The sequence below is a fragment of the Anopheles stephensi genome, chromosome 3, assembly GCF_013141755.1.
Source record: "Anopheles stephensi strain Indian chromosome 3, UCI_ANSTEP_V1.0, whole genome shotgun sequence".
In the NCBI taxonomy this organism is placed as follows: domain Eukaryota; kingdom Metazoa; phylum Arthropoda; class Insecta; order Diptera; family Culicidae; genus Anopheles; species Anopheles stephensi.
The window spans coordinates 70,313,384-70,337,700 of NC_050203.1; positions in this window are offsets into that span (position 1 = coordinate 70,313,384).

Here is a 24,317-nt window from a genome sequence, read left to right on the forward strand (position 1 = left end):
CGTTGGGTGGATAAGACGGAGTGCAAAGAAGGTTGAACCGTTTGTCGCTCGTATGTTGATGTTGGGTGGGTTTTGAATGAAATCTCATCCTTTTTTGTGTGTAGGGGTTTTAGTTATGTTGATGGCCTTTCGGTTCGGTGTATCAGTTTCTGGCGTCTACCGCTTCCAACTAGATCAGCCACCACTATTTGAATAACTTCCACCGTTATAGGTCTTATGGTCTCTCTCTCTCTCTCTCTCTCTCTCTCTCTCTCTCGCTCGCTCTCTCCCTCTCTTTCCCTCTTTCATTCTCTTTTATAAATTTATATTTCTTTTCCGACCTGTTTGTATGTTGTGCAAGCGTAGGTGTGTATGTGATGCAATGTTTGTTATCTATTGCAAAGCATCTTGGCATTGTTGCGCCCACGTTATAGCGGGTCGAGTTACGCAGCTTTCACAGTCAAGTTAAATTTTATGTAACATGGTTGGCACTTCATGTGAATGTGTTAGAACTAATGTCTGTTTTTGAATTTATTAAATTAATTGGTCCAACGGTCAATGTTGTTGAAGAACGTTAAATCCCATAATGAGAGACTAGTGAGAAATCTCAATATTTACATCAAAACCTTGAACAAACCATCATGAAGAACTGAGTGATTATCTTCTATCTGTGTCTCAAGAGAAAATGTAGATAATTGCATACTTTTAGGCGTAACCCTGACAGTACTTGCAACTGACGTGTGTTTTAACAAAATGATTAATTTTAATTGCAATATAAATTCCAGAAAATAAATTTAATTAGTGCATAATAATGCGGAGCTGACAACACGGCTTCAAACCGTCATAATTAAAAAATAGGTACATAAATAGTGCATAATAATCGTATCAAGCGAAACGTCTGATGAGTTTCATTCGTTACCGACTGTATGCGCTATTCTCAAGAATCTCTCTTGTGTTGTCGTCAGGCTGCTGCGTATGTGTCCATCCTTTCCCACCGTTTTCTTCTCCCCTGCTCTAGATTCGATTTTGTCATTGCCTGATTGACATAGCCCTTACCCTGCAGCGGACAGGAATGCCCGGTCGTACGATGCATTCCCTTAACAAGCCGATCGTTCTCGTTGCCGTGTGTGTATGTGTGTGTGTGTGTGTGTGTGTGTGTGTGTGTGTGTGTGTACTCACATCGGGAGGGAAAGGAAGTTCAATCAGCAGCTGTTTAAATTTGACGTCCAATATATATCGTTATGGCTGAGAGGAGAATTCATAAATGCTGATGCAGTTTTCTGCTTCACCGGCACCGGCACTATCATCAGCAGCAGCACCAGCAGTAGCACAACAATGCCAAATGACGAAGCAGCTGCCGGTTCTTCGGGAGAAAACCGAAAAAATAACGAGGCTGAAGCAGGGTTTCCAAGAAGCCCGTAGCCTGTGCGAGGAACCGGGCAAGAAGGTTCGTTTCAGCAGCAGCAGCAGCATCAGTATCGCCGTCGTCATCACCACAGTCATCATCGTCACTAGCTCCTAGTCCTTTCGCCAACGGCTTGCGGCCGCCTGATGATGCTGTTTATTTTGCGGCGTTGCGGTTGATGCAGTTAAAATGGACGCTTCTGTACCGCAGACGGATCACATTTTCGGGACGGTCGGATATCTGTGCTTGTGATCCACATAACCTGGGGGGGAAACCAGAGCCCGCCCGAACCGAACCGGGCCATGATGTCATAATACTGTGCGCTTCTTCGCAGGGATGCGTTTTCCATTGGCTTGAAGATGAGTGCCTGCAGCTAGTGTGCGGGATCTGGTGGGAGCTGGTGGTGTGAACGGTACGGACAAAAGTACATTGTTGAAGCGTTGATTTTTGCAGCTTCCGTACTGTACTTTTGTGTGATATGTGGGTTTTCGGAGAATTTCGGAAGTGCTTCAAGATACGTCCGATCGGTTGCGATTGGGTTGGACTGGATCTTGGCTCTCCTGACGTCCTTAGGTATCCGATTCGGTTCCGCTCTTAAAGCGTCATCTGCATCCAATAATGATGTCATTTCGGTAAGTGATAGCGAAGAGGGTGAGATTAAATTCGTTGGAATATTACACTTTATTTTCATGCGAAAACTGGGGTACCTTTTGAAGAGTACATAAATACGAGTATTTTAAAAATGTATAGTAATTATCTTAAGCAATTTTCATAACTGCAAACTCAATTTTGTTGACTTAAATTGCTGCAAAATCCATCCCGTTCGTTAGCGAACAGTTGTTCGGCACAGTTAATGAGTACAAGCAATTTACGTCTTAGAAGCACAACTTAACCGAAGCCTGTCACCTCGAAACGCCGGGGTGGGCTAAAGTTTAATGAATTCATTCTCTCGTGTCCTCTAACGATGTTGCCCCACAACTCCTGCTGCTGCCGCCATGTCACCCGACCCGCAAGTGCTGCATTGAAATTAAACGTTTGCGATTCAGATTTGCTGATTTGATGCTCACTCGGCTGTACCGCCATTTCGGGCTTATGTTAATGGGCAGTCAAGGCAACCCCGGGCAGACGGCAGCACGAGACTCGACGCACACGTCGTGGCACACGATCATATGGTTCGAGTGTGCTAAAATGCCATAACACTTCACTACAAGGCATGGCGCATGGTGCCGGTGCGTTGTGCAACGGCTTTGGCTCATGCTTCGGGGACTTATGCTATTGGCCAGAGGCCTGGGAACAGGGTAGTGGCGTACGAACGGGGTACACGTTTAAAGTCTTCTTATTACGCTCGGCAAAGCAAGCGGGCCGGACGGGGACAGCTTTCGTGCGGCGCAACATTCGGATGCATTCGTACGGAAGGCTTAGTTTGACTTCCATTTGCGCGAAAATGAGGGCGAGGCGTAAGAGTCTTTGCATAAAGTTGACAATGCATAATTTAGCCATTGTGCGTGTGAAAGCCGAATGGGCCGATTTTAAGTGGGTGGCAGCCATTATGATTTACATACAGACGGCAAATAAATAAACATATGCTTATTTGGGTTCCATAATCTGTGCGATTGCAAATTGCTGGCCGGCAGAGCTTCATGTGTGCGCGTCCGGTGGGGGAGTGAAACTGTGGCGTTGTTCTTCTACAGTTTGGTGGCATTTTACTGTGGAAAAGTGTGGCTACTAGGAAACAGAACCGTTTGAAAGCAGAACGGGTCGGTTGCAAATAAAAATTCAATTATGAACGATACGGATAATGAAAACTACAAATAAATGCTTTAGCATTCCGGAATGAAAACTGTTAACCTAATAGAGAGGAGGGATGGCAGGGCAAATCTTTTGTGACTTTAGGGCTAAAGAAAAAGAAGAAAAAGAATTTGCGATAGCGTTGTTGGTCTTCACACGGCAGGACCGAGGTTCAAATCCCATCCAGATTGCCTCTCGGTACGCAGTGCTGACTACTTTGCTACGGGTTAAATTAAGTCGCAGAAAGCCAGAAATGGCAGACCGATTTAAATAATATTTTTTATTTATTAGTTTATTATGACTCTAGTTACCTTCCTGCTTTGTTTTATTTTCCATTGTATAGCTATCATTGTCAATTGTTTTCAACTATAGTTTGTCAAGCTTTTCGATCAAAATTTATAATTTTAGTATTTTCGGGGAAAATAACGAAAAAATTGTTATCAGTTTTACTGTAGAAAGGGCAAACATGATCAATCATTTTCAACAAAGGTTATTCAAACGTCAAATGGAAAATGTCAAAACAGCTTTCATCGAAAATTTTCCCCGTAAAAACATTCAATCATGTAACAGCGACAGGAACGTTTAACGCTGCCTATGGTATGTATGTGCGTGTTCGGCTGTTCATTGTAGGTCAGCCTTTTTGACAATTTACATCAATTGCTGCAGCATTATCAGCAATTATTGACATTTGGGCGGAGAGCGGTGGATGGCTGAGCGTTAACGTGATTTTGTCCCGTTTTTGTGCTTGCGGTGATGGTGTGAATATTTGATTTTTAAAAACGCTATCAATTCACACACTGATCGATTCTCATTAAGCACAACAAAGGCACGGTTGGAGAAGGTACGATGGTGTGCAAAACCATCGCCAGATAGAACTCGGTAAAGCGGATTGTAATACTCTTCCCGGTACGGAGTCGTACAATGCGAGTGCGTTACCATAGCAGCATCAATTGTGCGACATAAAAGCGGGATATTAAATGTGTGGATATTAAAATCAACAGCCAATACTCATTGGCTGTAGGAAACACAGGGAAGGAATAATCGGACGTGAGGTGGGCAATTGGCTATCGGGAAGAGTATAATTATGGATGAGGGAAAAATTATGGAAAATTGAGAAAAAGAAACGACACCCGTCGGCCACATGGAAAAGAGTGCCTCTGTAGGCACTCTTCGGAGCTGGCGGGGCACTCGGGATACTGCAGCGGTATTGATAGCAAAATCCTTTTAAAATGTCCAATAAATTGAGGCGGAAGGATCAGTAAACATAACAATAAACGATTTACCTTTTTTTGTGTTGTTGGGCGAGGGTGTTTGTTTTAATGGTGCCCTGGCCTGGTCGGCCGAATGTCTCGAAGCATCCGCGAGTGTACGCACTTTGCCAAGGCAAAAAGTCACCGTGGAATGGCGTGGCACCTGATGGCGGAGGGTAGAAAAATTATGAGTAATTTACGATACTCAAGCTTACAGCTCCATGGGGGTGAGAAGAAAAGCAAAAAAAGAGAAGAGCAAAGAGCAACAAAAATGAGCCGAAACAAAGGAACTGTTTGGTATAGGGCTGTAGCGAATGCGGCCGGAAAATCGACGATATTTGTCACCGCTTGAAACGATCTCGGCCGATTTATGGTGCGCGCGTGGGATGCCCACACCGGGTTCGATTGTTGTTCGAAAGAGGGGGGTGCTGGAACGGTGTGAGGTAGAATGGATTTTTACCGAACCCACCGTCTCATTAAAAGGTATAAATAATCATGAGCTGCACAGTGGCCGGGATCGGTTGGCTTGCTTAAACGAATAAAAGGTTCATTAAAACACCATTAATTAGCTAAAGATAATAGAACACGGTCTTCTGTCGTGGCGGATTCCTGGCTTTGGCTGTCGGAAGTTGCGCTGGTAGGGGTAATTGTTCGTGTGCGTTCGTGGCAGGACAAAATGTGCAAAAATGTTTCACGTTGCTTTTTAATTTAAGAAGTGTACTGCGAGGCTGATTTCTACTGCAGCAAAATATAATTAATTTTTTTAAATATTTTTTTTTGGGTTGAAATTCTACAAATAAAATTTTCTTTATGAGGATGTGCTCTCTATAATAAGGCACATTTGATGTTTTTCATTGATAATGATTGCATCCTGGTAAGCTTAACTACGTACCCTTCTAAGGAAAATGAAATGCCATAAATAAATTGAACTAAAATTCAAGCTTATAATTGCACTCGGAATGAATATTGATACAATTTATTCGCAATTTTCTTCTGAGCATTCTGTGTTAACACTGGCTACTGTAGCTTCCCGCTATAACCCCCGGTGGCTTTTATAATCGATCGGGCAGGATCGATCGTTCGTCTAACTGCTGCCGAACGGTTTATTAAATCGACAGCTTCGTTGCACGCGCGCAGGAATTTGTGGAATTAGGGTAGAGCTCATTAAAATCGAAATGCCTTCGGGCAGGGCGGGCGATGACGACGTGTTCGGCTGCAGTCGGGAGATAAAATTTTAAACCATACTGATGGAGACGCCTGGTCGCCCGTGCGAAGCACGTGCCGGGTCGAGGCTAAAATATTGTTTGCCCGGTGCCTGTGCATTCTTTGCCGTGTTGGACAACGTGCAGATGAAATATGTGCTCGCCAGCGTTAGAAGAAGAATAGTAGTGTGGTTCATACAAAAAAAAATCCAATTATTACCAATGTAAGAAAGGTAGAATAAGGAAGAGATTTTTAACTTATACCACGCGCAATATCCGTCGAGTGATACTTGAAATGACCAAGACTAAAAGAAGAAAACAGTAGATGTTTCATTTTTACACTATACCAGGAAAATCACATTTTACACTCAACATGCGAGCACTTGATTAATGTAAGCAGCTTACGCTCGTGAAGAACAAAATCATTTCATCAAAATCATCCATCATGGTGGATTGGCGTAACAGCTTGCTGGCCTGCCGCCGAAGCTAAGCACTGCTCTGAAGCAGCTTGCAAACGGTGGCGAGAGGTTTTTCCCGGTATGTTTCAATCGAAAATCAATACAATCAGTAGCAGCACCACGAGGCCGATACATTGGCCGGGCGGATCGTATCTGCTCGATGGCATTGAAAATTGTTGATTTAACGTAGTTCGAACGCTATTGCAAAGTTTTCATGCTACACTGATGGAGGCCATTGTTATAGGAAAAGCAAAAAAGTTCGAATAAAGTGAACATAAGCGAGGAGAAGGGAAAAAAATCCGTAAGAAACGGACAAAGACCACCATCGCCCATAGCGGCGAAGTTCTTCAAAAATGGTTCCATCGTAAAGTTTTATTAATCATTGAGTGAAGGCTTCTCGCTGATGGGGCTATGCGGGTGATGCCTTACCATCGAGTGGGCAATATTAAAATTGGCTAAACTGGCAAACAAGCAAACAACAGTGGCGTAAGGAGGAAGGATGGGGGAAGTTTGGCGTGGTAGGTGGCGGTGGTTTGACCTGCACCGCCCAAACCTGCAGCCACGACGATGAGTGACTTGCAGACCGCGTCAGTTCGCGTGCCGATAAAAAAGCATTAAGCTGTCGCAAGTGGGATGTGGAAGAGTGTACTTTTGAGAAGAACCATAAACTCATCGAACAGCTTGATGCGGCAAAATGCGGGACGCTCCTTACCCGGAAGAAAAAGACATAAGATATCCATCACACTGTTCTTTATGGCAATGTTCTGGGAGCAAAACTGTTGCGAAACAACAACTGCTCTAGACTTGGGTTCCGTAGATGAAATCATCGATAAAAACTCAATAAACAGGTGATGTGTTTAGTTAAGAAAGAGTGTTCAAACTTCCGGTTGTGTGCGACTTTACTACGTGGAATAAATTGATAAAACTCACAAAAAATTGTAAATGAGCTCAAATGGGACAGTGGTGGTCAAAAGTTGATAAACTAAATTAACTTCAAACTTCAAATAATAAACTTCAAAAGTACAAGAAGTTGACAAATTAAATTTCAAACAAAAAGCAATACCAGCCCAGGCTGTTCTTTTTTTTTTTTTTATTCATAAAGAGCGGCCTGGCCGTATTGCTGCCAGGCCGTTCTTTATGAATAAAAAAAAAAAAAAACAAACAAAAATTATTTCAATGCTTATCAATCTTGACACAGAGATACGACCAAGTCGTTCTTTACGAATAAAAACAATGATTAAATCTTGTCCATATTTAAGTCGTGTCCATATTTAGACTTTAGCCAATTATTGGATTCGTAACATGGGGATGGAGGCGCCCAGTACTTGTGCGAAATATTCTGTAATGTCTGGTTAACTAAATGGTACGGAATAAATCAAATTTCGTATAAAACATGAAAAATACTCGTTTTGATGATGTTTTTGGTGTTGAACATTTCTTGAATCCTATAATAAAAAAAAAGTTTTTATAAATTTCATTTTAAGGTACTGCAGCGAAAAAACCCTAAAATATATGTTCTTGGATGTTCTGATCTTTTTATTGTTGTTTAATTTTGGAGTTGTTTTACAATGTTCAAAAGATATCTGAAATAGACATTTAATAGTTAGCTGCAATATTTAAAATATGAAATATTTTCATGGAGGCGTCTAGTACTTGAGTGGAGTGCTGAAGACTACCTAGTGATCGTATTCCAAATGACTAAAATAAGACAATTACTTGAGTTAATATTTATAATGCGCGTATTGAGAATGTTTAAGTCGTTCTTATGGTATTAATACTTATTGAAAACTTGTTAAAATCCAGAATCTTTATGCACGAGGAACGGCTTGGTCGTATTGCTGAAAACTAGCATATTTTCAGTATAAAAAACGGAATATGAATAAATTAAAAAATATGGGAAATTATAGACTTTATTTTTATAAATAATGACATCAAGCCTTTAGTTTGAAAAAACATTTTGAAGATGGAAAATAAGAATCAATTATTTGCTCGAACACTTCAAGAATAGATTTGACCGTAACCCATTCGAGGCCACCCCATAGTGCCTTCCAGGTAACATGGTTGATTGGCGTTGTTTTGCCGTACAATACGCGGCCTTTAGCAGCGTATTAGGAAAAGGTTGTTAAAAAGTTTTCAATTGACAATTGACCATCGTTACCGTCACCCGTCACCCGGTAGCAAAAGTTGTGCCCAACACTCTCCCACTGTACCGGAACGTTCTACAATCACAGGGCGTAGCCTGTAAATTTACATTTTCATCCTTAGTAGGCGATCGAGCGAATGGCCGTGCTTTTGTCGAGGGATAATTCACTCATCAAATAGAATGAAACCGTTCTGATCTGGACGGCAGGTGAAGGGAGCGATGGTGCACGGCGGGTGGGAAAAAAGTTTTTCTTCTAACTTTCTGACATTTGATCCCCTTGGACACATTTCCGGGCGAGATCATGTCGGTTGTGGCGGTGTTGGTGTGATGATGGCACAAGTTGTGCGTGGAAAATTAACATGGTTTACTGTAGCGAATGGTTGGTCCTGACCTCCCTCCTTCTCTCTCGCTCTCTGTGTACCAAGATCCATTTTATTATCATCACCTCGACGGGACTTACCCGGGCGTGAGGGATGATACGGGGAAGGAACTGATTTGCTTGTGGGTATGATAATTTTTCTCCAGGGGTCAGGAGATCATCGCCAGCTTTCGTGCTAGATTTAAGCCGACTGACACGGTGAAAAGAAAAAAGGAGAGTGAGAGTAAAAAATAAAACGGTAACAAACTTTCAGCCTAGCTCAGCAGGTGGTTTGCAACGTTTAGGGGATGAACGAATGAAGAATTCAGAATGGTGCTTTTTTTGCCACTTTATTACACTTTGTGTACGGTTAATTTGATCTCGCGTTTGGTTGAATGCACAAATGCAGCAGTGTTGACATGTTGCCGGTGTTTGAGGTGTGACATGGTAATTGAAATACGATTTTTGTGCTGCCTGGCGGCGCTTTGTGCTTTGGAACACACTGTGGCGATGAGAGCCAATCAAGCTGAAGAACTGATAGGACAGAATTAAATTAAATTATTAAACAGTGGTAGGGTGAGCGTGTCAACAGGATGTAATAATTGAATTTGAACTTAAATTATGTATGATAATTGAATGAATGTAGGTCAGCCCGGTGTTGTGCATATTGAGTGTGTTAATTTCAGCTTCATTTTATTGTTGGTCTTACCCAAGGTTTCAGCAAACTTTAGATCTGGTTAAGTTATCTGCACTTTTAAAAGGGCTTGTTTTGGTTTACCAGTTTGCTTAAGCTAAGGGTGATTAAAGAAGAGGGCAGGAATACAAGCAACCAAACAACACCAAAAAAAAAAGAACAATCGCTTGAAATTAAATGAAAAAGTCTACCTTAAACCTCGAGCGTTAAGCTTACGAAAGCTGCACCCGGACCGGGGCCACGTCGGGTAAAGTTTGTATAAACAGAGCAACTTTTATTCGAAACGCAAAAAAAAGGGGGAAAACAAACAAATCTAAACCCCATGAAAGCCGGATCTTTCTTTCGAAAGAAAAGTGTACCGTGGTTATAGATGGGACGGTGTTGGTCGTGGAAAATACAATTATAAAACTTTTATCTTGTTTCCATTAGTCGCAAGGATGGGAGATAAAGTGGGACAGAAACTAGTCGAAGTGGTGCGAATCTACGGTTCGCTCGTAGCTTGACAGAGAGTGAAATTGAGAGGAAAAACAGTGGTAGGCGGTAGGCTTAACAAGAGCCGGAATTTCGTCGTTGCAGAAATGGCCCGAGATAAGTCAAGAGAGTCGAACTTCAATTTAAAGCTAAAATTGTGAGAAAAAAATGGAAATAAAATATAAATTTCAACACAAATCTAAAGTGTTTCGTGAGAGAGAATTTCTGATGAAAATCAGGCTTTCGTTTGAATTATTTAGGAGCAGTATTATTAAATATTATTACTTTTATATTATTGCTTACACTTTTTTAGGGAAAAATTCTTATTTTTTGTGATATTATTCTTACTACATGAGTGTTCGAATGCGTTTATACTATCGGAGATCTAGGTATTTGAAATTAAGGCTTATTTAATGTTCTGAATTCTACATTATTAGGAATGACCTTTCCAATGCAAAAATCGTCGTCAAAGCCAAGGAAGATGAATAATTTTTTATGCGTAAGACAGCGATTATCTTTGGCTATTAAAATTGGTGTATGGAATTCTGAATCAAACTGCATCTATTTTGAATTTTTCATATGATAATAGTAGGCTATATTACTTCTTCTTATTTGGTATTACAACATCTGTAAATCATGACCTTCTTCGTCTGGCTTGTTAGACTAATAAGTAGCTGTAGTAGGTTTGTTAGATGTCAAGTAGCTGCATTGCGTACGTGGAGACGGTTCGGATGAGGTATCAGAACCGCTCCTAGGCTCCTTTTTCTTGGCTTGACGCGATCTCTGAGGTCAAGGATTCCATTTCTGGCTTACTATACTTTACGAAACTCCGTAATTGGACAGTCAGTCCTCACTCAGGCGACTCAGAAAGGATTTGTGCGGTGAATTTGGTGTGAAGACTGGCGTCGCTGTCCCCACTTCCACCAAGCCGCTCCTAGCCTATTAAAGTTACTTTAATTTTTAACTGTCTCTTTTCGGTCTTTGCTTTAAAGATTTAAAATCTTTGAAAACTTGTGATGAGATGAAAATTAAAAAAAATTGTTTTTGAAAATAAAAATCATCCTCAACCACTCTCATCGCGCTAGAAGCTTGGTTCGACATCTTTGTAGATAGGTTTCTGATTTTTTCATTATAAGGTTTTCTACAAACCACTCTAAAACACACACAGCGTGACACATGGTTTGATCGATACGTTCGTTTGCGGAGTGTCGGTGATCTTCGAATCCGCCTGCGTGCAGCAAAACGGCGATGCGAAGTAGTAGTAAAGCGAACACACAAATCAAAACGCCAAACCGTGCAGCGTGTACGCACTCGTACGCCACTCGTAGCCAGTTGGGGAAGAAAAGTTCAATTTTCTCCTCTACTTCACTTTTCCAAGTCATTCGCTCTTGTACATCAAATTACTGGCTGCCTGCTTGCCAGCCTACCAGTACTTCGGCCTGTTGGGCCGGCCGGCTCGCGTCGACAGAGGGGGAAAAGTAGTTTGAAACTTTTGCTTCCATCCGCAGCACTAATTCAACTACTAGTTCAAACGCCGGGGTTCGTTAGTGCCCGAGCCTAATGCCGAACGCCGTAACGGTACGGTGCTTGTGTGTGGTCTGGCAGGCTGCGAGTGATTGATGCATGTTTGTATGAAATTCATTTTCCACTTGCCTGCTCCACCGGTGTGTGCAAGGGCCGGTCTGTGATGCGCCCTCCTGACATCTGACGTTAGCCGTTTGATAGTCTATGCCTTGCTCTTCTTTACTGTCCCGCTTCGAGGAAGCACCGGAGACAAGGACGTTTGTTTGGGAAAAGTTGTTTCGTCCTGGAGGGCTTTTTTTTCGCCTCGGCACCGTTCGGAAAGGCAGAAACGTAGGAAGGAAAAGTATTCGTTATCTTCGTTGTTCACCACGTGGCCTCCTACACGTGTGGGGAGGGGTAAGGAGGCCTATATCATCGAGTTTAACCTTTTGGGGTGAAGGGTGAGTCTGCTGTTGGGACTCTCGAAGCAAGTTCGGCGTATGTTTCTTATGAGGTTCATCAGAGACGCGCCAGATGTACCTTCTGCTCGTCTAGGAAGGCACGTGGACTTCTACTGTGCGCATCCTTGTGGTTAGGGTTGGTAGAAAGCTAGCAAAAAAAGAATACACCAACGCTAGAAAAAAAAGGAAACGCACGGAAAAACACGACACCAACTGATAGGATCGCAAACTTTAGCTTCGATTTCTAATTGGAAAAGTTGAAGCAACAAAACGCTTCGACGGAGCGAAAAAAGAGCAAAACCAATGAAGGAGCGAGTTGGAGGAGAAAAAAAACCCCGGCTAAAGTATCTAAAGGGAAATCATCCAAACATCGGGCCAAAAACTAACCCGGGGAAGATGAGCCTTGCAGGCAGATGAGACATCACATACGTCATACGCTTGGCAGAGATAACGAAATCAGGCTTCGGGTTTGCTGCTATGGCCTGCTGCTCAAGAGCGCGATCCCTATTTTTATTGATGGCCGTTGGCCGCTGTGGGGTTGTGTCTTATTCTTCATTCCCGACCAGAGAACGGATTGACTGGACGGTTAGGATCGGTGGCACTGATTGCTAGATTCATTTCCTGGCCCCTGCTATGCTACTGTCTGAGGCTGAGCTTGAGAGCAAATGTGCGGATATCCAAAGGGCGAGCCAATAAGTGCCGTGGGCTATTTTCGATTATTGCCGTGCAGGACATCAAACTAATGACTTTGCGCAAGAGTCTTCGATTGTGGGGTGCGGCTCTTTTTTTTTTGCTTCCTATTCGCGACTGGTCCTAACCTCACCACAAAATTCGGTTGGAGAAGCTGAACGAAAGAAAAAACAAAAAAAAAAAATCGGCAAAAAAACAAATGAAAATTGGCATGTCCGGAAGAACAATTGTACAACTTGTTTGAAGTTTTCAAAGCGCTATTCGGGAACCGCCGGACGGGAATTCTGTTTAGGGAGAAAGTTTTTTCCTCCTGTTCGAAACTACAGACCTACACAGAGCGAGAGAAAAAAAACCCTGGTAGAAACAGTGTTTTCTGAAAGGGTAGCCCATTGCCCATTGGAGAAAGATTCGTTAATCCTAGTCACTGAGTGTGCAGTGGTGGGTGTGCTTCTTCTAGCCCGGGGAAGGTCAGCTTTGCCCGGCTTCGTAATGTTAACCGAGCGGAATTGGGGTTTTAGTCGATAATGTGTTTTAATCTGTTGCCGGCTACAGTTACAGTGAAACCATCTGGAATGTTTCGTCTGCTAAGCATCCGGAACCGGACGCCCGAGGTCCTGAGGTTGCTGTGAATCGTCGAATCGTCGATTCCGGTCGAGTGGCTTTCAATGAGCAAGTTCGGCAGCGAATGAATTCAACTACAATCGACAAAACTGGTCGTTTTCCGGGGTGGGGCGGGGGGACCTCACGGTTTTGCGCCTGGCCGGAGCGAGTCAGTGAGTAAGTTGGTGTGTTAGTTTGGAAATTAAATTGTGATTTTGAAATTGTTTTTTGGCGAATTTGATTACTGGATTGGTGTTGTTCCGATCTGGGTTTGCGCGGAAGTGTTGTCAGCATGGCAGCAGCAAATGGTTTCACTTTAGGATCACTGGAAATTGTTATGAGCTTTTTTTTATAAGAGATTACTAGTACATTAATTTCGGTTGGCCGTTAATGTTGATTAAACTAGGATGAGGACAGCTGTAATCTAGTATTTTTTGTGGTGGTGCAATACGGCCTGAAAACCAAGAACTTCATTGCTTTGAACGGTTAGAATGATAGGTTTTCTATACAATCGAAGTAGAAAAGACCGTTTAGTGAAGAAATATATCATACTAGAGAATATTTTGTAAGTGTCTGAAAGAAAAATATTCCAGGAACCATTTGCTTCTACTCTAGTAAGTGAACAATCCGATGCAAAACGGTCCAGTAAATCAGGACGCCCTGCGAATCCGGCTGGTGTATGCAAATATGCTGTTTCATGGAGAAACTTCTTTTCCCCTGGTGATGAAATTATCGGTAAGACAACGCACCGGACGAAGCACCTAATGTGTTCCTGGGAACAGAAGCGTTTGCCTCGCGCAAACACCAAGTAAGTAACGTAATTATCCACTATAATGGCGGTCGCACGGTGGACTCGATCAGTTCTATGAAATCGCAACGTTAGCTTACCATTACCGTTGTGTGCCTGCATCATTTGTTTAGGTATTCTTTGGTGTGGGTTTTTTTCTTCTTCTTCTTAAGACTGCTGAATCGCTCACTTTTAATGCGATTCAATGGTGGTCTTGGAGGAGCGTGCTCACGCTTTTGTTTGCGTCATGGTTTAACGAGAAGTGATTTGCGTGAGGTAAGGTGGAAAGCACCATCTAGGGGACCATTATGGGAAAATGCTTAATTTGGCTGCCAAGGTTTAATGAACCGATCGCAGAAAGAAGAGCAAATGAAAGCTATTGTACTTATTTAAATGATTGTTTGGTAACAGATTTTTTGAGAAGTTTTTTTTTTTAATAAAACAACACTTGTTTTACCATACTCGAACGCGATATTAAACACAGTGACACAATCAAGATTGAAATGTATCAATCACTCGGATTGAAATGGAGATTTGTGGCTAGTTTTCGTTTCCCGTTTCGGGAACGCATTACCGTAATGCTTTGGCCGGATATTATGTAAGGTGAAAGAAATCAGGAATGAAATGTCATCACTAGGTAATGGTGTATTGCAAAGGAGAGAAGCGAGAAAGAAATCAGCCCGCCTGTTTAAAGAATACACATAAAAAGCCACACCGAAAACGAAGATTATAAATGAGAACGGAATGTCAGGTTTGCTCCATCGGGAAATCCTGATTTATTACCGAGCTTAAACCGGGAATCGTAACTCGTCCGGATCGTTTCCATTGTGCGTCGCCTAGCGCGCTCGTATTGTTTGAGTAAGAGAAGCTGTGTCAGTGTTTTACGTAACGTTTGCTAAGCGAGACTCTGCTTGAATAAGATGTACAAATGAAAAGGTATAGAGTACAGGTGATTTGCTGATGAGAGTATATGCGTGTCGAGACGGGAATGGTGTTCGTTGATCTGTTTGATCTCTATTGATGATGTGAAGTTGAGGCGAGTGAAACGATTTTGCATTATTTAACATTTAGCTGCTGGTGAATGGTTGAAAGCATGGTAAAGAAAGTGGTAGAATAAGAAGAGTTCGTTTTTAGTTGAAGAAGTGAAAAATTGAAAGCCTTTCATTTTTTATTTAATGAAAGGTCTCACTTGGTCTCACTTTCTTTAACACTTGCGGCCAACGAAATTTACACTTTACCATGCTTAAGAGCCTTTGTTCAATTCATTTAACCTCTTCATGTACCTTGTGGAACGTTGAAGCAATTTTACGAGCAACCTGTCTCCCATCGTATACTGATAGACGCACCACAGTCTCACATAATGGAGACGCCTGGTACCTCATGACAAGGGTTCGGCTGCGTACGTACCGATGAACGAAGAAGAAACGCAGCCAGATTGTGTTGAAAGTTTATTTAAATTTTATGTGACAGGCGACCACCATTGACACTTTCCAATTTTCATCCTGTTTTTTTTGCACTCCCTTTTGTCGAGACATTGATAATGGGGTTACTGCTTGCTGTTGCATCCCTTTTGTCCTTCGGTTGTAAGTGTCCTTCAGTGAAATGAGGTTTATTTTTCGTTGTAAGTGAAAGAAGAAAATTTTGACGCATCGTGAAAGAGCTATGTTAAAAAGTAACTCTCAAAACTGTCACCAACTAAGAGGATTGCTTTTGGTTCATCATTTAGGTTGTCTTTGCTTCACAAATTCCACCTGGGAGCGATGATCATTCAAACCATCGTCACACCTCATCACTTCAGCTCGGATCGCTGTATCGGTTTCTCTTACTTGCTTGAGCAAGATTGAAAACACTGGCAGAAGGTTCAAAGGTTGGTCGTCTTGTTTGCATTCCGCTATTATATAGTTTCTTTCCGTTTTCCTTACTTCCATACTTCTTCAGTTGACCTCTTCAATACAGAAGTAAAGTTATAGAAAGCAAAGACACAACCTAAACAAACAAGGATAGCAGAAGCAAAAAATCTCAACAAACACGCCACAAGGGAAAGAGCGAAAGGTGAACGTGGAAAAGGGATAAATTTATGTTGCACTCAAACGAGATCAAGGGATTTGTCGTGCGATGAAGAAAAACGGTAGCGAATAGATTTAAATTGATGGCTGATCCGGTGGCGCTCGTAAATAAATCGATGACCGGTACGGGTAAGCATTTTGGTGAAGGTAGTAAAAGCACTGCCACGATGGTACCATCGTCGGTTACTGGTGGAAACTTCGTTGTTTGCTTCGTTCAGCTGGTTCGGTTTGATCCATACGGAGAAGTATCGCATTATCATTTAAAATTGATTCCCGTTGACCTTGGTGGGAGAGTGGTTTTCTTTTTACTTTGCGCTGCGAGTCGTCATCGGTTTCTTTTTCCCCCTTTTGCTTTGGTCGCCATCTTGGAGATGGAAAAAAGTTTATTTTATAGGTTTGTTTTATGAGACGCTACGATGGTCTCCATAGCAGGGAGCTAATATCATTACGGGAACGAGATATTGAGTGTTGGTTGTGATTTGATGGATGGAATTGTTGCACGCTTCGAGGTATGAGATGCTTTACGGGTTGATTAGCTTAATAGTTTGTAGTGGAAAAGGAAGCAAAGCGGAAAAAACCATAGTCCATTCCAAGGTATCTATTCCATAAAATATTTGGTTCTCGTTGAAAAGAAATCTATTGGGTGACAAACCAGATGAACCACTCATCTTTTTGACTCATTTCTGGACTCTAAGGCCAATCAAATTCTCTGAATTAAGTGAACATTTTATTGGCGGACAACAGGACTTGAATATTTCAATACAATGATAGATGAGCAGGACTATAACTGTAAGGACTCCAAATCTGCTTGAATACCATTAACATTTTTCCTTTTGGAAAGCCTTTATAAATTTTTTTTAATCTACCTGATTTACATTTGAATATTTCTTGAACTGAATTATTAATTAAATTTAGTTATTTTTATTTGCTAATGAGCTGCACTGCTGAAGGTAATTATCACCAAAGAATTCATGTTTAATTATAATTTATGATTCTCTGTACAGATTCCATACCATCAATTAATGATTTGCACACAAACTGCCACAATCAAAACACGCAAGCAAAATCTCTAATTAGTGAAGTACAGATACTAATTTTCACCTTCTTCACCATCCACCACAGCCTTACCAGCGTAACGAGTTCTCCCTCCCCTGTGATTCGATGCACCTCAGCAACACAGGAAGATCAATTAGAAGAAATTTTAGAGCAATTATCATGAGACATCACATCGTAACCTTCTAACGCTCGTTCTCTCCCCGTCTCTCTCTCTCTCTTGCTTTGTTCCTTACACGAATGGATTCATCTTCACGTGGCACGTGGTGAGTAGCGGTGGCGCGTCACGCTTGTGAATAATTTTCCATATTAAATAAGTCATTACTCTTTCGGATGGATCCACACCCAACGGCAGCCAGCTAGCGAGGCATTTTTGAATGACACACCGGCGCTCGTGCCCGGGGAACGAACGTTTCGCTTCCTATCATTGCGTTCGCAATCATCCGTGAGGATGCTCACTTTTTTCGTTGTTGCTGTTGTTGGTACTGCGTCCGCATTGTAATGCCACATTCTGACTCGTTGCATATTCTAAGCACAAAGTTTCATTTTCTCGCTTGCGTTCCGGCGTTGCCGGTAGAAGGTGGCAACGGAGCAACCAAGGGGTGATCCCCGAGGGTGGGACGGATACAGGCGTTGACGAATTTACCCATTAATCATATTCATCATGAGTTGCTGCTCAGCTCATGGGCATGGGAAATCTTCATCCCGTACAGGGTGGATGAACCTCACGGACTCGTTCGTTCGGTGTCGGATTTCTCGACCCGCAATGGAAGAAGTCGGTCTCATTATCATTGCAAACCGATTCTTACACACTGTCTCGTGTTTGTGTCGAGTTTTTCCTCTTAAAAGCTTCGTAGGGTGGGGAATGTTTGTTTGGGAACGAATTTCGGAAAGCATTCAGACCCCATCACCATATGGCATTCGGTGCTGCCCAAAAGCGGATGCTGCGTACGGATTGGAAGGGATTGGACCCCGGAACGGATGCATAATTCCTTTTAACGAGCTGAAGAAAGGTTCCGATCACTCGTATAGGGACGGGGACGGTTGTCTGTCGCGCACCAGCCAATGCAAATAGAACGCAATTTCGTTTGTTTGCCGAATGAAAAATGAAACGTCCGACAGTGTATGTGTGTGTGAGTGGCGCGCCGTGAGAGCTTCCCTTTCTTCATTCCGATGCGTACCAGCAGTGGCTGCATTAGCAAAGAATAGCAAACAGTGGTGGGCAAAATGAATGAAAAATATTAACCGGAGACACCCGCCGCGTCCGGGGCCTGTCACCTCGTTTCCCATCAACGATAACAAGAAAATGGATCCGACGCGATGTGTGTTTGTTTGTGATTAATTCTTCTTTTTTCTCAAGCTGTTCATTCGAAGCACACGTATCCTCGCGACGGAGAGGGCAAGGATATAGACACACACACACTTGCACATGTGATGAGTGTGTTCCGGGTGTCAGAAGTAATTCATCCTCGGTACTGGTTCCGGGAAAAGCGCAAAACACCACTCACCCATTACTGCATTCGCGTGATCATTACTTCGGTGTTGGTTCGGTTCCCGGACCCGTTGACTTCCGGTGCGTTTTGTCTTGGCCGGGCGTGTACCACACGTACCGGAGCGCAGCGTAAATGAAAGAAGCAAAAATTAATTTCCCACTGGCGGGAGCAGCATTCCAGTCACTTCCGGCACCGCACCGGTATCGTGCGGATGCGTCGAGAGGGTATTTTTTTCCTGATGCACAGCATGTCTAGCAGTCTAGCAGATGAGTGAACGTCAGCGTGAGGATGGTGATGGAGAGCATGCTTTCGATGAAGTGTTCCAGCAAATAGGTTAATGTGTGAGAGCTGAATGGCTGATGTGTGCTAGGGGAAAAGATAAGTCACTTATTCATTGTTAAGTAAATTGTGGCAAAGAGTACAGTAACGAGGAACATTGTGCTTCGTATTTTTCCAGTGTGTTTTTTTATTTAATTTTGTTTGCAATGATTTTGTTAACAAATTTTTGAGTTTTATGGTACAAATGATTTTTTTGTTCATATTTTTATATATTTAAATTGATTCCTAGACTTTAACACATCATGTATCCTTAGAATAAATAAAGAATTCTTCTTTATTAGTAATTATTTTTATCAATTAATTTTGTTTACAAAAGATTTTTGTATTATAATTGCGAAACAGTCGTTAATAAAGACACATTTCATTTTCTTCTTGATTTTTTTTTCAAGTTCTGTTGAAAATACGGTCCTATATGATATTCTCCTAGTTCCTATGAACTTTTTAATATATTATGACAAGCTTTCGTAAGCTTTTCCGATCATTTCTCAAAACATGTTTGAATCGATGTTTTGATTCTGAAATTCTGAGTATTCCAAATTGAAATTTTATTTGACTTTCACTCGAAATGTAAAGCTTTTCCTAGCAATACCCCCCAGGGTTAGGGTATCACTCACGAATAAAAAGTTTTTTTTTCTGCATTATATCTCTTATTGAGCATAAACATAATTTTAATTGTGACTGTGTTTTGTGTCATATTGAATTACGAGCAAAATTAGTGTTGGAGAAGCCACATTAAAAGAAAATGAGAAAAGTCCTTGGCTGTTGTGGCAATACCACGCGAATCCGACAGAGGGCGCCAGTAGAGGCGCAGTTTAAGTAGCGCAACGAAGTCACAACTTCAGTTAGGATCATTTTCTACCAGACAGTTGGCACTCAATAGAAAAGCCCAACTAAATCCCAGATTAATATAAAATAGACGTTGTCCAAAAATCTCATCTCATAGCATCACGCAGCTACTTAAAAACAAGGGGTTTATCCAACACACTAAATTACTACTAGGTGCACCAGTTAATGAAATTCGGCCATTATAAATACAATTCCGATATGGTAAATTAGATTTTGCAAGCTCGGTTCCATAGCACGCATCACGCACGTGAACACAGCGAACTACCACAAATCTACGACAAATTAATGGTTTGATTTAGGGTGGGAAATTAAACTTTTAATTATTCTATTGTTGTTTTCGGCACAGCATTAATGATGAATTATATTGCCATGGGTAAAAATACGCTCACATGCCTTCGCGCCACTTCCGGACCCGCCACAAAAATAACTGTCCTCCGAGTCGCATTAATTATGCATGCTGTGTGCTAAATTGTGTGCGCACCACAAAACGTCTCGCTAGGACATAGTTGCATGATTTGATCCGATAACGGTGCACGGAACCAGCCAAAAAAAAAAGGACGTTCTTTCGCTTTCGGGTGCAATGAATAATTAAGCGAACGCATTGTACGTAGCGCGTGCCATTGGTTGGCTTTTTTGTTGTAGGGCGCGTACGATATTTTTGGCTCGGTGTTTGCTATTATTGTTTCTGATTATTGCTTGCCGCGTGTGCCTTTGGCCGGTGTGATCCGATAGCACAGTGGCGTGAGAATAACATCGTACCCGGACGGGCATTGTTATGATTGGCAATAAATTTAGGTAAATTATGCAACCGCTCAACCGTAACCGTGGGAGCGATTGATAGGCATATTTATGTCGGTTCGATCGGCGTTCGATGAGTTTTGGATTTGACGAATAATAATAAATGTCTTATTATAGGCGCACCAACAGGGGGAGTTGTTAAAAATCAGGTCAATTCGGTTATTCGGTAGAATCGCTGCTAGGTGGATCGGTGCACATCATTAGGGAGGGTTGAGGGTTGCTAGCTTTTCATTTGGCGTTTGAGTTTTGTTTTGTCCTGACGTGTTACAATTTTTGCTTTTGTACCGGCAAGCAAAGTCGGGTTTTTTTTCTGCTCCCGGGCTCAAAGGTAAGTCACGCTCGCTGTTTTGCTCGCGGACCGAACAGGCAAAAGGCTTTGCCTGACCCACCACCGAACGGGATCGTATCGTATCACGTCGCGCTGCTCGACATCGGCAGCTGGATGGCACGTGTATGTTTTTCCAATTAATTTTCACTTCCTTTAAACACGCAACGGCAAACGGCACGATGTACTACCACCGTTGGGTGTTGGAGAGTGGTGTGAAGAGTACTGAATGGTTTGCTTTCTCCACGCAGGAAAGGAGAGGGTGAAACGGGAAGTGATACGTGAGCTTGTGAGGCGGAAGGATAAACCACGTCAGGAAGATCTGCTCGATGCTCCTCACGCAACCCATCCGGCCCATTACGCGACTGACTTTTGGATGAGCTGGGTGTGCCGATGTGCCCTCGCACGGATGTTTGCTAGAAAAACAACAATGAGATGGCAGGAAATTGCCACCAGAAAAAAACTCCCCGCCAAAAGTCCTCAAGACGCAACCCAAACAAGGCGGGCGAGAAAGTGGAGAGCAAAGAGCTTCGAAAGACAGTACACGCTTCTTCTCGCTTTGTTCTTCGCCGGATGCAGAGTGCTTTGCTTCTCCCTTAGTTTTGATCTGCGATTTCTATCCGTTCTCGCTGCACGGGATGTATCCTTATTTACCAGGGAGAAAGAAACAAAAAAAAAAAAATCGACGAGAACGTCTGAGTTGAGTTGAGCACATCCCGAAGCATTCGTGAGTCTATTCTTAGGGGTACACCTTTCGCCCTGCTTTTGTTTCGCTTGTGCAAACAATGGTGGACGGTGGGAACGAAGGGAGGGAGAGGGGGGGACGGCGTGCCCTTGAGGCGTTTCTTTTTCCGGGTTTTCTAATTAAGAGCAGTGAGCCCGTGAGAAAATGTTATTCCGATTCAGGGAAGGCTGGGAGAGAAAACCGGAGGAGTTGACTCTCGAACTGATTTCCCGGGGCGAGGTGGAATTTCTTTTATCACAACAGTGTCGCTTCAGGAATCTGGTGGACGGGGTGTGAGAGGAAAGGAGACGGAGGAACGGAGTTAGAGGAAGAAGGAAAAGGATGGGATGGGTAAGGTTGAAGGTAGTACAAATAAAGAAGTTGTGTCTGTAATTGATGTAAGCGAGCAATGTTTTGGTTTGAGGTGTGATGTGTTACTCAATGTATGAATGAAAACAATAACTTTGAAATTGTGTTTAATAAATATTTGAAACCACGTGTGTAAATGTTTAAAAGTTTAAAGACAACTTTACTTACAGTTCGCTGACACACTTTTTGGCCGTGGTAAGCTTATGCATTCGCCAAGCGTTCGTTTAATGAACGACCAATTTGAAATGAAACTTTGTATGCAGATTGCATAACTTTAGGTACTAAGTTATGTGGTATTTGGACTCTTTCTAACAAAAATTTAAATTGTACACTGTAAGAAGAGAATATCTTGAGTTTTGTTTTCACGCCTTCCATGGTTCCATTAACAGGTCAAACTTAGTCTCCAATATTACAGTTCTGAAGGACAACTCAGATCCTTCAATTCCTTCATAATAAGTACCCTCTCTTGCAAGTTTTCAACGTATGTATTTCTTTGAGCGTCGAACCTTTTATTCTGGTTTCTAGTATCTATTCAAGAAAGAAGAATCATTCCCGTATCGAGTTTTTCACGTAAAGGCTAGTAAACATCGTACCAAATTGAAAGCTTGCATACTTTTAGGCGCTAAACCAAAAATAAAACACCACCAGCAACCTTAAAGAAGTCTAGTAGGCCAAGAAAGGAAAGCAGGACCTTTAAGGTCGTTAGCCCAAGAATAGAGAGAGAGAGAGAGAGAGAGAGAGAGAGAGAAAGAGAGAGAGAGAGAGAGAGCTCTCATGAAGAGCTTTTGTCGTTGCATTACTCGTAATTTTATATTTTAAAGTGTTTTTAAACGAAAATAAAGAAAAGTGATACGCTTATTCAGCAATTCCAAAAATGCTACACATTCTTAGCACACGGCTAACCCTCACCGTAAATAAGCCTTTCACCAGCCAAGGTAACGAACCATTGATGATGGTAATCATGCTGCTGATGATGATCGTTGTTTGTTTGCTTACTATGTTGCATATTGCCCTAGCTCTAAAGGTGCCATTCACCGAACGGCGGTTTTTTCCTCCATCATCCCTCCGGCCAGTGGTTGGAACCCTTCCCGGCGATACTTTCAGGGAAGTTTACTTTTCTGATTATTGGTGCCACCGTTGTTGGCTACAACAACCGCATTTGCCGCACCGATTTGCCCTATTTCAACCGACCCGTTCCTTATCGGTGGGTGCAATCGATTTTTACTAAACGGCCGAACGTTTTGCGCTACAAGGGTTCAGTATTTCTGGGACGGCAGAGGGTAATGATGTTATTAAAGTTTGAATGGTACACTTGTGCGCTCGGGTACCTTTTCCTTTTGTTGATTCACCGTTCGTTCCCGGTTGTTGTTTGGTTGTTAAGGGAAAATTGGGCGAGGTGAAAGTAAAGATGGTTGACTGTTTAGATTAATGGATCGCTGTGTTTGTTTGCACAGTCGAGAAGAAGTCATTCTGATAAATGAAGCTAGATGTTTATTATACTGGGAACGGTTTGTGTAATATCTAGCGAATGAAGGTATTTCTTCTCCAAATAATCTTTATCTTGCTTTAATATTTAATTTTGAAATGGAAATTGATAAATCAAATGCGTTAATTCGAGTGACAATTAGGCAACGTCTTCATCCGACAGTTTTCAATATATTCCTTCCGATACAGCTCAAACACCTTGTCGGTGTCGGTTTGCATTTGGTGGCAGCCCATCCCATCGCATAACAGCAGCTGTCAGCCGTCTGCTGTCACGGGTGGACCCTGCTGTGTGTCTAGTGTATCGAACCGGGCTAGCAAACCCCTGCCGGAAGAACGTCAATGGGCCAAGCATTTGAAAACATGCTCATTATACGCACCATCATTGACACATAAGCTCTTGTCATATTGTCCATTAACCTCGCAGTGTGTCGAGTCGGCAGTGGTAACGAGACCTGGGTTCCTGTGACATGCCGTTTCTCCGGAGCTCACCGGATCCTGACCGGGAGCTTGAGATGGGCAAATGGACGCTGCCACACCCGGGTTAAATCTCTCCACACTGCAGCGCACAATAGCATTATCCGTATCGTACTAATCTGACCGGCGTGTCCGTGCGATGGTCAGCGGGTCCCTCGGAACGTTTAGTGTCGCTTCGAGCTGATGGCCAGCACCCGGGACGGCACGGGAGCTCAGGTCATTTGCCAGCGTGTGTGTGTGTGTACGTGCCAATAATTGGGTTAGTGTGTAAAGCTAGTTGAGGCTAGCAGATTGGAAGGCATGATGCCAGAGCGTAACGCTATTTATTGACACCTTCGGAGGACATTGTTGTGGGCTGAAAGGGAAGGAACTCCGTTTCGTACGGGATTAGAACGATGCGGAGATGCAATCGGATCATCCGGTTACAAGCGTATTTCCTCTAGTTAAGGGGTCGCATTTTGATGAAGCTTATTATGGAGTATTATTTAGAGGGTTTTAGGTGAATAAGATTCTTTGTTGACTCGTTTGAAGATAGCTGTGATTGTGGGAATGTTTC